At 47.5% G+C, this 6,000-nt stretch overlaps 1 protein-coding gene across 1 annotated transcript in view; it reads right to left on the minus strand.

The window, feature by feature from the left end:
* Positions 1–5,603, minus strand: part of LOC112110225 (katanin p60 ATPase-containing subunit A-like 1) — a 53,176-nt gene extending 47,573 nt beyond the window's left edge. Inside the window, exon 1 of the mRNA XM_024205126.3 lies at positions 5,520–5,603. The gene's annotated coding sequence lies outside the window, so the exon portion shown is untranslated. The remainder of the gene's footprint in view (positions 1–5,519) is intronic.
* Positions 5,604–6,000: the final 397 nt, after the last annotated feature.

Below are 6,000 nucleotides of genomic sequence, written 5' to 3' on the forward strand. Positions count from 1 at the left end.
CTCTGCATTTTTCCATTAATAGTGCCTCAGCAACTGCTCTTGGCTACTGTTTCATTGTTAAAATGCTCATATCATTTGGAAGATTTTCCTTACAACTAATCTAAACTTGCCCTTCTTGAATTTAAGGCCATCAATTTAGCTATATATCTTTGATCAATGTGGAATATGTCTCTCCCTCCCTTTATCTATTATTTCAAGGCTTTCTATATAACCACCTTATCTCTCATTTTCCCTTCAAAGTTGTAAACTCTTTAAAATATAAACATAAGAGATGTTAACAGAACCTGAATGAGCAGCATGAATTGTAACACTAATTAAAACATCAGAGAAAAGCAACCAATCCAGTTTCATTTTCAGCCAGTCTGACACCTGTTACAAGTCTGCAGGAACATTCATATTTCATAGCCTTTTTTACATTTCTTCACAATACCAATAGCACAGGGGCTTTTTAACACTGAAATCTTTCAGAACTGGTTATTCATCCAATATTTAATTATTCATAATATTTTAAATTAATCTTGTCTGTGTGTAACAAATAGATTTCTTTCATTTCAGGTTCTACATCCTAGGACAATTGGCATTGATGTCTGTAACGAACATTGTCGCCTGCTCAGGAACTATGACTCACATCAGAGGCCATGTGTTATTGTAGATGCTATGGCCTAGTCTACACCTAAAATTTTAGGGTCTCTCTACACTAGAAACTCTACAGCACTGCAGCAGCACCACTGTAGTGCTCTAGCTTAGGCTGTGTCTACACTGCGCACCTTACAACGGTGTGGCTGTGCTGTTGCAGGTGCCCCATTGTAAGGTGCGCTGTGTGGCCGCTTTTTATCGCCAGTAGAGAGCTCTCCCAACGAGGGGCAGTAACTTCATCGCTGAGAGTGCAGCTCCCCACAATGAAGCGCTGTCCACACCAGTGCTTTTTGTGTTTTTTCACACCCCAAAGTGACAAAAGTTTTAGCGACAAAAGTGTTAGTGTAGACAAAGCCTTAGACACTTAATACAGTGACAGAAGGGGTTTTTCCGTTGCTGTAGTAAACACACCTGTCCAAGAGGTGGTAGCTAGGTTAACATAAAAATTCTTCTGTTGACCTAGTGGCGTCTACGCCAGGACTTAGGTCAGATTAATCACAATTGCACAGGGAGTGAAATTTTTCACAGCAATGTAGTTAAGCCAACCTAACTTTGTGGTGTAGACCAGCCCTAAGGTCGATCTAGCTACATCATTCAGGGGTGTGAAAAATTCATATCCCTGAGAGACATAGTTAAGCCAACCTGAGCCCAGGTGTAGACACCACTAGGTAGACCGCAGAATTCTTCCATCAACCTAACTACTGCCTCTCGATGGGGTAGATTTACTATAGTGACAGAAAAACCCTTTCCATCATTGTAGGAAGTGTCTATGCGGTGGAGCTGGGGCTTGGGCCCTCCCACCCAGGGCAGCAGGACTAGGGCAGGCTCAGGCTTCGGTCCCCCTCGCCACCCAGAGTCATGTAATAATTTTTGTTGTCAGAAGGGGGTCGCAGTGCAATTAAGTTTGAGAATCCCTGGTTTAGACAAGTAGACACCAGAGACAAGTTCTCTATTATTGGTGTGGCAGGCTTCAAGTCTTTGGATATTTTCATTTTTAAAAGGGTGATTCTTTTGAGGGACAATTAGTTATGTTGAAGAAGACCTCATATTGTATAACCAAATTGACCTGCATATACAAGGCCTGTTATTAATCCACCTTCCCCTAACTTCTGTCCACTTGTCTTCCCAGCCTTAGATTGTGCATTCCTTGGAGTACCTGACATTTCTTCTTGAATGTTTGGAAATGGCATGCATTGGCTGCACTACTATAAACAAATATTACTTTAAATAATAAGAAGCAATGCAACATATTGATTGAAAATATAAATTTGGGGGGGATGAGAAAAGATTAAACAGATACTTAGAATATTTCTTAAATTTGAATCCCAGTGTAATTTCAGTCTTTTTATCTCAGAAACGTCAGTGAATTTGTATCTTATTTGTAACTTCTGAATAAATTCTGTTTCTTATTACTGCAAGATGTATATTTTTGAAATGATAAACAATTGTTAATAATGGATGGATCTAAATTGAAATGTTTATCCCACAGCATGAAAAGTAAAATAAGTTAGTGCTCAGACACTAAAATGTAAATTGTACATCCAGGGTCAAAATCTTTCTTGCCATACTCATTTAAGTATTTCAATTGACTTCAATGGGACTATGGGTATGAGTAAAGCAAGCAGCATTTGGTTCCCAGTCTTAGAAAGCCTGACTTGAATATGCCTAGCATATATATTTTCTAGCAGCCGATTATAAATAAGTAGCTTTATTGATGCCAAAAGTTCCAGGTAGAATGAGTCTGTCCTGTGACTGTATATAAACATCAAGTAGCATGAATCCTAACATTTCATTTGCTTTCAGTGGAACACTAACTACCAAGAGCAGCATAGCTGAGAAGATACAGAGGCAAAAGATACCAGCCTTTACCCCCTTTTCATTCACTTTTCTGCCTTTATTCATGCTGCCCATTATACCTGCAACACCTTCCCTGTTCTTGTCTACCAAGGCACTATCCTCACCTCATTTTAAGTTGCGCTTAAAAAAAAAAAAAAAATCTCACTTTTCCTGCAATGTCTACAATAAATGAGTCAGTTATTTTCATTGGTTTTAATGTGACCTGTTTTATTTTCCCATTAAAAAAGAAAAACACGAAGATGTGTACATCTTATAGCAAATAGCTGCATTATGCTATTGCTGTAACCCCCATTCTCCCTTACACTATCCCCCGCCCTTCTGCTGTAATCCTTACTGATAGTGTTATGTCTAAGGCTATGTCTACGGCATAGGCAGCAGGTATAATAGGCCTTCCCTAGCACAGCTGCTGTCGCAGGACGCCATTTGCGGGTTTTTACTTATTATGTGACATGCAGGTTCCGGGGCGACTGAGGAGGCAGTATCTGCTATTCAGCTTCCTGGGTTCATCAGTAATTTCCCTTGACTCCAGAGAGATTACTGATGAACCCAGGAAGCTGAGTAGCAGATACCACATCCTCAGCCGCCCTGGAACCTGCATGGCGTGCCGCATATATAAAAAGTTCCCCATTCTTCCGCTAGGCGAGGCGTGCTGCCTTTCTCATTCTCCGGATGGCACAGGGCTGGCTCAGGCCAGCACAGTCGGGGGTGGCTTGGGCTGCTGATGCCCAGGTAGGGCACTGGTGTTCCTCTGGTGGTGGAGGACCGGGGGGGGGGGGGGGGGGGTTCCGATGGGCCCTGGGCTTCCCCGGATGCAGGAGAGGCAGTCGGGGGAGCTCAGGGCTCCGCTGCGTGGGGCAGGGCCTCATGTGGAAAGGGCGGGGCCAGGGGGCTAGCCTCCTCGAAAGGGGTGTCCACCTGCCACCCATGGTCTACACTACAGCCTATGTCAGCAAAACTTATATCACCCTGGGTGTGAATATTCCACACCCCTGAGCGACATAAGTTACACTGACATAAGCACTTGTGCACAGTGCTATGTCAGTGGGAGAGCTTTTCCCACTGACAAAGCTTATGCTGCTCACGGAGGTGGTTTTTTTATGCCAACAGGAACACTCTCACCAGCTGTGCTGCTGCAGTGCTGTACGTATAGACATGGCCTAAGAGTGGGTTGTCAAAGGCTTGCCTACACTTGAAATGCTACAGCATGTCAGTGTAGACACTATCTATACCGATGGGAGGGGTTCTCCCATCAACGTAGGTAATCCACCTCCCCAAGAGGCAATAGCTAGGTCAACAGAAGAATTCTTCCGTCAACCTAGTGCTGTCTACACAGGACTTAGGTCAGCTTAACTACATTGCTCTGGGGTGTGAATTTTTAACACCAATGAGCAACATAGCTGGGTCAATCTAAGTTTCTAGTGTAGACCAGTGCCAGCTCTTCAGAGAAGAGGAAAAATGCTGTCCCTATCCAGAAGAATGTACCACACATTTGAGTACTATAAAATAAATAAGTTGAAAATATTTAACTTTTCCTAACTGAGCAGCATACTAAATGTATTGACTGCATTTACAGCAGAAGATAATTTTTCAAATGTCATTAAATTATAAATGTTTACAATTTGTAAATATCTTAGGAATGGTTGGGAAAGAAATCCCTAGAGTCCTAAATCATATGCCTATTCACCAATCAATCCTTCCTCTTTGGACACATCATAAAGCACTCGCAGGTGCTCAAGTAAAATCTTGGTGCATTTGCTACAACTAGAGTAAAATGCACAAAATAGGGTGTGTCTAGGATTGGAAATGTTTTCTCCTTCCCCCTAGAAACAAATAGAGCGTCCTCTGTTGCTTTTTACAGATCCAGACTAACACAGCTACCCCTCTGATACTAAAAACAAATGTCCATCACTTTAAAAATAGAGGACACAAGCCACTGAAGAATATACTGTAAGGAAAAATCCTGCACTAGTCCCTACAGGACAAAGCATGACCTAACATTTTGTTCCATCTCCAGTTACTACATTGAACATAGACTTTTGTATATTAAATCTCTTTGGAGCAGGAACTTTGTTTTCTGCCTTTTCTAAAGGGACAAGCTGCAGAACACACAAAATCTGCAACCTTGGGAGAGGAGGCTGTACAATCAGGATGGAAGAGCTGAGCATTATAAAGACAAAAGGAACTATGAAAAAGTAAAACTGGATGTGTGCATATGTAGAGCAGCTAATGCAAACAGGGTCAGTGTTTGAGAGGTGCATTAGAAATGCATAACATAAAATAAATCATTTGTTGGATGACACTCCAGGGCCCTCACTCCCTCCTTACACAGCTCTTTCATTCTCCCACGTCCCCTCACACAGCACTCAGCCCCCCATCCCCACCCCGTTACACACCCACTTCTCCATCCTCGTTACACAGCACTCACCCCCCATGCCAGCTCCCCTACGCACAACTCCTCCCTTCCCTCGGCCCCGGGGAGGGGAGCGGTTCCCAGCCCCCTGCCTGGCTCTGGGCGCTGGTTTGTCCGCTCGCAGAGCCTCGCCCCAGATACGGCCCCACAATCCCCGACAGACGGTGGGGCGGGGCAGCAGCCTCAGCACCGTTATACGGGCCCAGTCTGCGGCAGCGGCCCCACGCTGGGGCCCAGTCTGCGCTGCCGCAGGCCCCGGTGCCGCACCCACCTCCGGGCCCCCAACAAATCACCCCCGACCCCCGCAAAGGCTCAGCTGCCGCGGCAAACCCAAGCTGTGCCCCCCCCCCCCACCCGGCTACATGCAGCGCGCTGGGATTTGTAGTCCGCTCCCGCCCGCGCCTCTGCTGGCCATCACAGAACGCGTGAACCCCAGAACTACATCGCCCATCCTGCTTCGCGGCAGAGGCGCCGCACCTCCCTCCCCCCGCGGCCGGCAGGAGAGAAGAACGTTCAGTCACCAACGCCGCTCGCGCCGCGGCCCCTGTTAGGTTTTGGTTCGCGTCCCTGCCCCAGCAGCCTCGATGGGCGCCGCCTAGTGAGCCCCTGCCTTTACCTGGTGGAGTCACCTCCGCCTCTGACCCTGGGTGCGTGCCCGCGGGCGGGGGGCGCAGCCCGCAGGCTCCGTTAGCCCGTGGCGTGCGCGCTGCGGCGGCGGCTCGTTGCCATGGCGGCGAGGGGCGACGCCCGGCCATGGTGCCTGGGTATCCCGCTGCTCCGCCCCGCCCCCCGCCCAGAGAGAGGCTGGTCTCCCCTGAGGGGTGGATGGAACCGAGACCCCTTCCCCTTCCTCACCACACCCGGGCGGGGGGCCGTCCCCACAGACCCCCCCCCGCCTCTGCCCGCCACACCCGGGGGGCAGCGTTATCCGCCCCCACAGACCCCCCACCCCCACCTCCGCCCACCACACCCGGGGGGCAGCGTTTTCCACCCCCCACAGCAACACCCGGGGGTGGTGGTTACCCGAGTCCATAGACACCACCCTTCATGAGACTGTTTAACAAGCTCCAGACTCCTTGTTGTTTTTGTAGATACAG

This window comes from Terrapene carolina, unplaced genomic scaffold (assembly GCF_002925995.2).
Source record: "Terrapene carolina triunguis isolate 2854851 unplaced genomic scaffold, T_m_triunguis-2.0 Scaffold141, whole genome shotgun sequence".
NCBI lineage: Eukaryota > Metazoa > Chordata > Testudines > Emydidae > Terrapene > Terrapene triunguis.